The sequence below is a fragment of the Nuphar pumila genome, chromosome 10, assembly GCF_984573655.1.
Source record: "Nuphar pumila chromosome 10, dmNupPumi1.hap1.1, whole genome shotgun sequence".
Lineage (NCBI taxonomy): Eukaryota > Viridiplantae > Streptophyta > Magnoliopsida > Nymphaeales > Nymphaeaceae > Nuphar > Nuphar pumila.
In genome coordinates, this window is record NC_143258.1 from 1979147 (window position 1) to 1990070 (window position 10924).

General features: G+C 39.6%; 1 pseudogene; it reads left to right on the top strand.

Annotated features, from left to right (window-relative positions):
* The first annotated feature begins 5483 nt into the window (after nucleotides 1–5483).
* Nucleotides 5484–6035, top strand: LOC149823213 (7-deoxyloganetic acid glucosyltransferase pseudogene; annotated as a pseudogene).
* Nucleotides 6036–10924: the final 4889 nt, after the last annotated feature.

Here is a 10924-nt window from a genome sequence, read left to right on the forward strand (position 1 = left end):
AATTCGCAAGTTTTAATTATTTACAATTCAACATTTACATTTTTGAAACAAAAAGAAGGTAGAACAAATTCAACACATAAATCTAATCATCGCCAAGATTTTATGCGTACTCTTGTTCAGTGTCTCAATCTGTCCCTTTAACTCCACTACGTTGATTATCGCCACCAACCTACACGAGAAAAGAAATGTCAGTATTGATAAACAAAATATACTGAAATAAATTATACTCTATATGTGATTCTATAATGCTCATATGTGTTCTAAGGCAGTAAAAAAACTTTATACATGATTCTATCATGCTCATATGTGCTATAAAGCAGTAAAAAAAACTTTATATGATATTCTATCGTGCTTATATGTGTTTAAATGCAATAAAAAAATTGTATATGTGATTCTATCATGCTCATATGTGCTCTAAGGCAGTCAAAAAGTTGTATATGTGATTCTACCATGCTCATATGTGTTCTAAGGCAACAAAAAAACTTTATATGTGATTCTATTATGCTCATATGTGTCTTAAGGCAGTAAAAAAACTGTATATGTGATTCTACCATGCTCATATGTGCTCTAAGGCAGTCAAAAAGTTGTATATGTGATTATACCATGCTCATATGTGTTCTAAGGCAGACAAAAAACTGTATATGTGATTTTATCATGCTCATATGTGCTCTAAGGCAGTAAAAAAACTGTATATGTGATTCTACTATGCTCATATGTGCTCTAAGGCAGTAAAAAAATTGTATATGTGATTCTATCATGCTTATATGTGTTATAAGGCAGTAAAAAAACTTTATATGTGATTCTATCATACTCATATGTGTTCTAAGACAGTAAAAAAACTTTATACGTGATTTTATCATGCTTATATGTGTTATAAAGTAATAAAAAAACTTCATACATGGTTCTATCATGCTCATATGTGTTCTAAGGCAGAAAAAAACTTTGTATGTGATTCTATCATGCTCATATGTGTTCTATGGCAGTAAAAAAACTTCATACGTGATTCTATCATGCTCATATGTGTTCTAAGGCAGTAAAAAAACTTTATATGTGATTTTATCAAGCTAATATGTGTTCTAAGGCAGTAAAGTAACTTTATACATGATTCTATCATGCTCATATGTGTTATAAAGCAGAAAAAAAACTTCATATGTGATTCTATCATGCTTATATGTGTACTAAGGCAATAAAAAAACTTTATACCTGACGGGCACCAGAGCTCATACTGAATGCAGACGAAGTTCCTCTGTCCTGAAAAAAGTTGCACAACTCATTACGGACAATGTTGAGAATGACTTCATTTAAAAAGTACTGCATTTTGTTCTCAAGACGCTGACAGACAGCATCCCAAGACATAGCAGGGTCATTAGGACGTTGAGAGCTGATGCTAGCGGGAGAACTCTGTTAGCCTCGGCTGCAAGAGGCTACGACTGGTGTGGTGTTCATGTTACTCTCAAACCCGAATATACGACCCTTTTTGGGTTCACCGGTTGCAGTCACCCATGCTGCATGATCAAAATGCGGATACTGAGTGGAGTCATCGCCATATCGTTGTATCATTTGCTGCTCGTATGACTTCTACAATGTAATGATTTGAATATGAATTAATAATTAAAAATTATAATGTTTATGATAACGTAATTCATAGTAATTTGTCTATTATAATGTTTATTAATAAAATAAATATATACCATTGTCACTCTCGCCTTCTCTGATACGAACTCTCTCGCGGTCTTACGTTTATGAGTTTCAACAAACACATCCTTGTATGGCACAATGCCTCCTTTTTCTGATTCCTGCGAAGTGAAATGATAAAAGATTTAGTTAACACGTTTGCAACAATACTTATAAAATTGAATATATATATATATATATATATATATATATATATATATATATATATATATTGATGAGTTACCATTTTCTTTTGGTGGCTCCCAAAAGTCCTAGATGCACCTCTGTGTAGATGGGCTTCAGGCATTTTCACTCGATTTTGTGCAGCCTTCGCTGAGCGGTTTCAAAATACATCCCTAGCCCACTTGTCGCACATTGCATCCCAAACATCTGACCTGATAGTAGGAGGTCCATGGCCCTTCTACTGTTGTGGATCATCTGTCCCGCCAGATGTTTTTCTTGATACAGTCTTCATGTGAAATGTATCATAACCACTTAAAACAGAGTCATCAGAATGCTATGATGAAGAAAATATCAAATTTATCATGCAATATATGATGTCATACAATCACAAAAATTATGATGTATGCATTGATAACTTAATATTTTCATGTGCAAACTATTCATAACACGATACATTAATTTGAAACATACTTTCATTATATAATTTCACATGCAAGTCATAATTAAATTGAAAGTAACTACATGCAAGCATGGATACAATCACATCAAACATTGTAATACATGGAAATCATTCATATCAAAAAAATATCAAACACGCACTTGCAGCAAACACACTTCAATATCTCGCTAACTACTACTATGCCTAGCATGAAATCCGTACTCAAAAAATAAGAACATTTTTATTCTCATACATTAAAATCATGATCAACATGAGCTCCAAACTCCAACAAAGCAGTCCTACATATCAACAACTAAGTGAGTGTGTGAACAATAAAGTGTTGCATCCAATAAATTAAATAACATGTGATGCACCTGCATCACTTACTCACCACGGGTATTTACCCGATTTGCATTGTTTTTGTCACTTACTTAATACGGGTGGCGGGGCACAAGCGGGTTCCGTTGAGAAATCTTCAAGAGACACTGTGTTAAAATGAAGTCACTCCCTGCCGAAAAAAAAACTCGAGACAAGGTCTCCCCTTTGCCGGAAAAGCAAAGGGGCTACCCCCTGCCCGAATAAAAAAATGACAGGGGGGCGACCTTCTGCCCGAATAAAAAAATGACAAGGGGGCGACCCCCTTCTTGAATAAAAAAATGACAGGGGGCGACCCCCTACCCGAATAAAAAAATGAGGCATGGGGGCGACCCCTACCGGAAAAAACAAACGAGGCAGGGGTCGCCCCCCCTGCCAAAAAAAGTGAGGCAAGGGGCGACCCCCTGCCCTAAAAAAAATGAGGCACGGGGGCGACCCTCTCCTGGAAAAAAAAACTATGCAGGGGTCGCCCCCCCCCCCCCTGCCGAAAAAAAGGTGGCAACGAGGCAGGGGTGTCGACCCCCTACCAGAAAAAAAAAAAGTGACAAAAAGGTGACCCCCTATCCGAATAAAACAACGAGGCAGGGGGGTCGACCCCCTGCCCGAATAATTAAACAACGAGGCAGAGGGGTCTACCCTTTGCCGGAAAAAACAAAACGCGGCAGGAGGTCACCCACCCCCTACCGAAAAAAACAAATGAGGCAGTGGGCGACCCCCTGCCCGAATAAAAAAATGAGCCACGGGGGCGACCCCCTATCGAAAAAAAAACCCATGCAGGTGTGGCCCCCCTGCCGGAAAAAAAAAGTGGCAACAAGGCAAGGGGTCGACCCCCTATCGAAAAAAAAAAGAGTGGCAGGAGGGTGACCCCCTGCCCGAATAAAACAATGAGGCAGGGGGGTCGACCCCCTACCCGAATAATTAAATGATGAGGCAGGGGGGTTGACCCCCTACCGAAAAAATAAAACGTTGCAGGGGGTCGCCCCCCTTGCCGAAAAAACAAATGAGGCAGGGGGTCGACCCCCTGCCGAAAAAAACAAAATGCGGCAGGGGGTCAACCCCCCTTGTCGGAAAAAACAAACTAGGCAGGGGGGTTGACCCCCTGTTGGAAAAAACAAAATGCAGGGCAGGCGCCCCCTCTGACACATGTAAAAAAAACTGGGATTTACCTGCGGTGGGCGGGGGGCAACGGGTGGCGGACTGGGGAGCGACTGGCGGTGACCAGTGGGCGGCAGAACGGGGGAAGACAGGCCGGGTGGAACGAGGGGCGATGAGCGGCGGACCGGGGAGCGACGAGCGGCGGTTGGCGGGCCATGGAGTGCGTCGGGTCGCGAAGGATGGCATTGGGCGGCGGAGGGTTGCATCGGCCGGGCAGGAGAGACAAAACAAGAAAGAGGAAAAGGGGTTCTGATTAGGGATTTACGCAAAAATTAGTGATGGATTTGGCGATGGCTTAATTCCGTCGTAACTCCATCGTAAATTTATATGACCCCTTAGCGACGGAATATTTCCGATGCTAACGTCGTCGCTAAGTAGCGACGAAAAACCATTCGTCACCTAATCCGTCGCTAATCGTTGTGTGTGTTGCGACAAAAATGGGTCGTCGCTAATCTGCCGCTACGTAGTGACAGATGTAGCGACGAAAGTTTTTTCGTCGCTATATCCGTCAATATTACAAATCTTAGCGGCAAATAAGTTTCCATCGCTATATCCATCGCAAAGTTGCGACGAAAAAAATCTGTCGCTAATATCTGTCGCTAATTGGCATTTTTCTTGTGGCGTATCGTGATATCCTTTGTCGAGAAAATCCTGACAACAAGATTGATGACTATGGTTCGTACCACCAAAGTTGTGTTTGAGATCTGGTGAAACGTAAACAAGTTTACAAATTAATTGAAAATTTTCTACAGTTTAATATCATATCCTTAAAATCAAAATGACTTTTGGCCAGAGAACTTGGACTAGATGGGGCAATTCGTTCACTTAGAAAACAAGTGGCACTATTTGAAATTCGACCAAGTTCATGTTTTCGAAATTACTGTCTTCCTGACATTGTTGATTTTCTATTTTGAAATTTCATATTAAAAAATTTTAATTTTTTCTCTCTTTTGTTTTGGGAAATGTGACCAAGTTCATGATCTGGGATGTTTGCATACTTCAGCATTTTGTATCATGGTTTAGACTAGGGCTGGCAAAATCTGACCTGACCCGCCAACCCGCTTCTCATCCGGTTTTGGGTTTGGCCTAAACGAGTTTGTGTCGTAAACGGGTCGACCCACCTAACCCGTTTATTAAACGGGTCGTGTTCATGTTAGGAGTATGCCAACCCGCCAACCCGTTTGACCCGTTTAATAAATGGGTTAGGTGGGCGGGTCAACCCGTTTACACAAACTCGCAACCCGCAACCCGTTTACACAAACCCGTCAACCCGCAACCTGCAACCCATGTAACTGTGTTATCGTGTCTATGTTATTTGGTTGACCTATTTAATAAACGGGTCGCCGTGTCGTATCGACCTGACCCGTTTATTAAACGGGTTAACCGTGTTGGGTCAAGTTATCCGTTTAATAAATGGGTCGTGTTCGTGTTTGCCACATCCGACCCGTTTAATAAACGGGTCGTGTTCGTGTTGAGGTATTCTGACCCGCCAACCCGACCCAATTGCCATCCCTAGTTTAGACAAGGTAAGTTTAACAAAACAAGGTATGTTTGGCGTGTGATTCAAACATAACCAAGTCCATGATTTACTGGCTTCTTTTGAATTCAGCCTTCTACTAAAGATCGAATTCTTGTTTGGCTGACAGAGACAACAACCATGGATCATGTCACCAGCTACATTCCAAGAATGGAGGGCATAGTTCGGTTAAGAGACCTACCAGGATTTTGCCGGATCAATGACCTCAACGACCGCGACTTTCAACTTGTGCTTACAGAGACTCACCTCTCAACCAAGGCATCAAGAATCATCCTCAACACATTCTATGATCTCGAGGGCCCAGTCCTCCACCAGACAGCCTCTCAATTCCCGAACGTCTACACGATCGGCCCCCTCCATGCCCTCCTAAGAGAACAAAACCATGGAAGGTCGGCGATGTCGGGCTCGAGCAACTTGTTATAGGAAGACAAGAGCTGCATGGAGTGACTTGCAAGGTGGGACAAGAGGTTTGTGCTCTATGTAAGTTTTGGCAGCTACACCCAAATTAGCAGTGAGCAGCTGCTGGAGTTCCTGCATGGCCTGGTCAATGCCGGGTTCCCTTTCCAGTGGGTGATAAGGCCTGACCTAGTCAAAGGTAAACAGGGTTCGGTTCCTGAGAGTCTGTTGAAAGCAGCAGAAGAGAGAGGGTACCTGGTGAAGTGGGCCTCATAGGAGGAGGTGTTGGCCCACCCAAAGGTGGGTGGCTTCTTGACACATAGTGGGTGGTGTAGAGAAATTAAGATAACAAAAAATATGCGAAGCAATATAGGATCTAACAAAGGCACAATCAAATCACAACACAAGGGTTTACGTGGTTCAGTCAACACGACCTACATCCACAGGGCACGGAGAGAATAATCCACTATAATGAAAGTAGAGATTACAACGTCCAATAGCTTGCCCAAAGCTAAAGATAATAACAACAAAGAAATCACAGGAATAAATAGATACAAGATTACCTCTCGGGTGCACAACCCGAGTCAAAGCCAACACCACAACCAACACCTCTCTCTGAGGATCAATGCGTGGTGACGAACATTCTTCCTTCATTTTCTTCTTTCTACTCTCTCTATCTTACTTCTTCTCTCTTTCTACACTGCACACAACCACTCTACCCTCCTCCCTCCAGCACACAGCCTCTGCACCCCTATTTATAGATGACATAGTGTCTTCTAGATATGAATCTTCTAGAAGTGAGCCATCTAGACTCATTCCAGAAACCGAAGGGGTTTTAACCCTTCAACTTCCTGTATTAATGGGAGTTAGGTGGTTATTTCACTTCCCTACATCATTAATGAGGGGATAGGGCTGACCCTTCAACTTCTTATGCATTAATAAGAAGTGGGTGGTTATTCCACTTCCCCACACCATTAATGAGGGATAGGGCTGGACCCAACAATCTCCCCCTCCAGCCAAAGGGGATACTCCAATTCAACTAATCAACTGAAGTTCATGTCGGCCAGTTGCCGACATGTATTTTGTTTCTCCATCAGTAAGGCCTTTGTCAGCATATCTGCACCATTATCATTTGTGGAGATCTTTGCAAGATGAAATAATTTTTTCTCAAACACATCTCAGATCCAATGGTACCTGATATCTATATGCTTTGACTTGGAGTGAAAACTCGGATTCTTGGCGAGATGAATGACACTCTGACTGTCACAGTACACCAAGTACTTGTCTTGCTCAAATCCCAACTTCATCAAGAATCTTTTCATCCACAACATCTCTTTGAAAGTTTTTGTAAGAGCAATGCACTCTGCCTCAGTAGTAGACAAAGCAATACACCTTTGCAATTTTGACTGCCATGACACAACTCCCCCTGCAAAAGTGAGTACAAAACCAGATGTGGACTTTCTCGTATCAATATCTCCAGCCATATTTGCATCTGTGTAACCTGTCAAGACAGGTGATCCACCACCAAAGCTTAAACAAACTTTAGATCTATCTCTGAGATATCTAAAGATCCACTTTATTGTTGCCAAATGTTCTTTTCCTGGATTTGCAAGGAATCTACTAGCAACACCTGTTGTATATGCGATGTCTGGTCTCGTACATACCATCACGTACATCAAGCTTCCGACTGCTGAAGCATAAGGAACTTTCTTCATTTTCTCCTTCTCCTCGTCACTTGATGGACTCTGCTCCGAGTTTAGCTTAAAGTGGCCTGCAAAAGGAGAACCAACTGGCTTTGCATTGTTCATACTGAACCTGTCCAACACCTTTTCGATGTATTTCTCTTATGATAACTGATCATGCATAATACTTGCATTTTATTAATAATTATTTATGCATGATCCGTGTTAAAATCGATCTAAAAACCCATTTTTATTGTTAGTTCTGAGAAATTGCATTGAATTGAATTTTATCAGAAATTCGTATTTTTCAAAGCTTTCCCTGCATATATTTTCTTTAGTGTTTCTATTATAGTTAGAATGTTTTAATCATAGTTTAGTTTGCTTAGGTTTTTTAATTTTTAGGAAGTTTGTTTGTTTGTTTTTAGACAATAAAAGTTGTTTTACTAAAATGGGTCTTTTGAAAAATATGGAAAATTGTGGACTTGTTTTGAAAATTTTCTTTTACCCTAATTTAGTATTATAAGTAATCTTCTACAGCCAAAAAAAAAAGACGTCTCTCTCTTTGGGATTGACGCCTCTCTCTCTCTCTCTCTCTCTACCTTCAGCCGGTTTTTCTTCTTCTTCTTCTTCTTCTTCTTCTTCTTCTTCTTCTTCTTCTTTCTAGCCAGCGGGTTCCTCTTCTTCCTTCAGCAAAAGGGAGGCAACGTGAAAATCTGATATAGGGAGAGACCGTTCTTCCCTCAACCAGTCCAGCCGATCCACTCGGTAACTTCTTCTCCCCTCTTTTTTTTAGGTGTTCAGAATAGTTTCTTATTTTTTTTGCTGAAAAGAATAAAAAAAAATCATATCCTAAATTCTGCGTAAATTGTTTCCTTCTTTTGTCTTTAGGGTTAATGTGTGTGGTGTGTACCGTATAGTTAGATCTACATGGTATACAGTTTCTTTGTTTTTTGTCTGTCAAAATTTAAAAAAAGAGAAAAAAAAGGGTAGCAACATGTTTGATCTTTTATTTTGATTCCTTCTCAACGGTCGGCTCAGTCTGTGCATATAGTGTTAGGTTCAGCAATATTTTTTGGGCCGGTAGTTTATTTTGCTTCATTGTGTTTGTTTTATTCATTCTTGTTCAACGTTTTTGTTTCTGTAGGTTCAACATCTTTGTTTTACAGTGTGATTCAGTTTAACATCAGCATTTTCTTAAGTCAATAACATAGTTTAGTCGATACATGCTTAAGTTCCTTAGCTTTTAATTTCATTAGTTATATGTTTCAGCCATTTATTCCTTAACCAACGTTTTAAGCAATTGCAGTTAACAGATTTTTATGTAGGTAAGGTTATTTGATTTTTACATAGGTTAGTGAATCATACTTTAGGCAGATTCAAGTAACGTTTTAGCCTTCTTTTTGTTGCTTCCTATCAACGGGTTTTGTTTTGTCAACTAGTGCATTGCCTGTAGCGATAGCTTAGGGTAGTTTTATTTAGTTAGTTTATATTACATTGAACTCACGTGATTTGTTGTAGGGTTATTGAGCATGCATATGTAGTCAAAAACAGGATAGCTGATTGCTATGTTATCATTGCATTGACATATGTTTTATCATAGTTGGGTCAAACATATATTTGTGTTTTATTTCCAGATTCTATTAGTTTATATTCATCTTCCTTACAACATAGAATTTAGACTGAATTAGTTTATTTTGTCATTCATTAGTTAGTTAATAATTTTTGTTATCTTGCACATAGTTAATAAGTAGTTTTAATCAATTCGGGATTAGCCAATTAGGGTAATTTACCTTCAGCCAATTTTTAGTTCTCATTCATGTCATTACTTGTTAATATTAGTTAATAGGTTCAGCTGATTACCTTCTTGATTTTTTTTAATTCACTTTAGTTAATCTATTGCTTCTTGAATTAGTTAAGTTTAGCTACTACAATTGTTTTCTTGATTTTTTTTAGTTAGTTAGGTAGTTTTGCTACTCTGGCTTTTAGTGTAGGTTGTTACATGTTCGTTCATAGTTCAGTTCATGTTTAGTTTAGTTTAGTTAAGTCAAATCCTGTTTGTGTTAAATTTTTTTGTCATTTGTTAGGAAATTCCTAGTTAGTCTTCCTCGTACTGCTTTTTGTTTTGTTTTTGTGTTTTGCAGGAAAGCGTTTGGACGTGCGAGAGAAGTGATCTCGAGCTTCTAAAGAGCCCTCTGAGGTCCCCTCAAGTGACCCTTAGACCCTCAGAAAGGTCCTCAGAGAGCCCTTAGAAAAGCAAAAGTTCAAGAAAACATACATTACCTCAAGAAGGGACAAGAAGACTCGAAGCACTGAAGCCTTTCTTTTCTTTTTAGATTAGGGTTTTATTTTATTTTATTAATTGGGTCTGTAATAAAACCATTTATTTATTTTGTTTAAGCCCTCTGTGTAGGGCCGTACTCTCGCAGTTAATTATTTAATTAATTCTTTTTATTTTGGCAATAAAGAGTAGTTAGATTGTGTGTTTGAATACGAAGTATTTTCCGTTCCCTGAGATCGACCCGGACTCCACCACTTGTGCGAGCCGGTTTTTATATTTTTGGTGTCTGGCTTTCACCGGATTTTCATTAAAAATATTGTTTTAAAAAGGGTTTTTATAAAACTCACACCAATAACCATATCTTCTTGTTTTTTCTATCACGAGAGATCTGCATGCCTAATATTTCCTTTGCTGGCCCCATGTCCTTCATTGCAAAGGTCTTACTCAATTCCTTCTTAAACCTGTCAATTATAGACATATCTTTTCCAAGGATGAGCATATCATCAACATATAACAAGAGAATAATAAAATTCTCACCGAACCATTTTATGTAGACACAATGATCTGCAGCCGATCTATTGTATTCATTTTCAGCCATAAATGAATCAAATTTTTTGTACCACTGTCTTGGAGCTTGCTTCGTCCCATACAAGCTCTTTTTCAACCTGCATACAAGATTTTCTTTACCTTTGACTTTAAAGCCTTCTGGTTGCTCCATGTATATCTCCTCCTCCAAATCACCATAAAAGAAAGCAGTCTTCACATCTAGCTGCTCAATCTCCAAGTCCAGGCTAGCAACAATGCCTAGAGCAACACAAATAAAAGATATTTTAACAACAGGAGAGAAAATCTCTTCAAAGTCAATACCTTGCTTTTGACCAAAGCCTTTCACAACCAATCTAGCTTTGTACTTTGGTTGAGAACATTGTTCTTGAGTCTTCAACCTGAAAACCCACTTGTTCTTCAAGGCCTTTTTGCCTTCTGGTAGTTCCACCAAATCATAAGTGTGGTTCTTCTGTAATGCATCCATCTCATCGTGCATAACTATTAGCCATTGCTCTTTCTGCTCACACTCTTGTGCTTCCTGGTAACTCTTTGGTTCACCTGCATCACTAAGCATCACATACTCATGTGGAGAATATCTTCTAGAAGGTTGTGACTCTCTGGAAGATCTTCTCAGTTGGGGTTCTGGAAGAGGTTGTTCT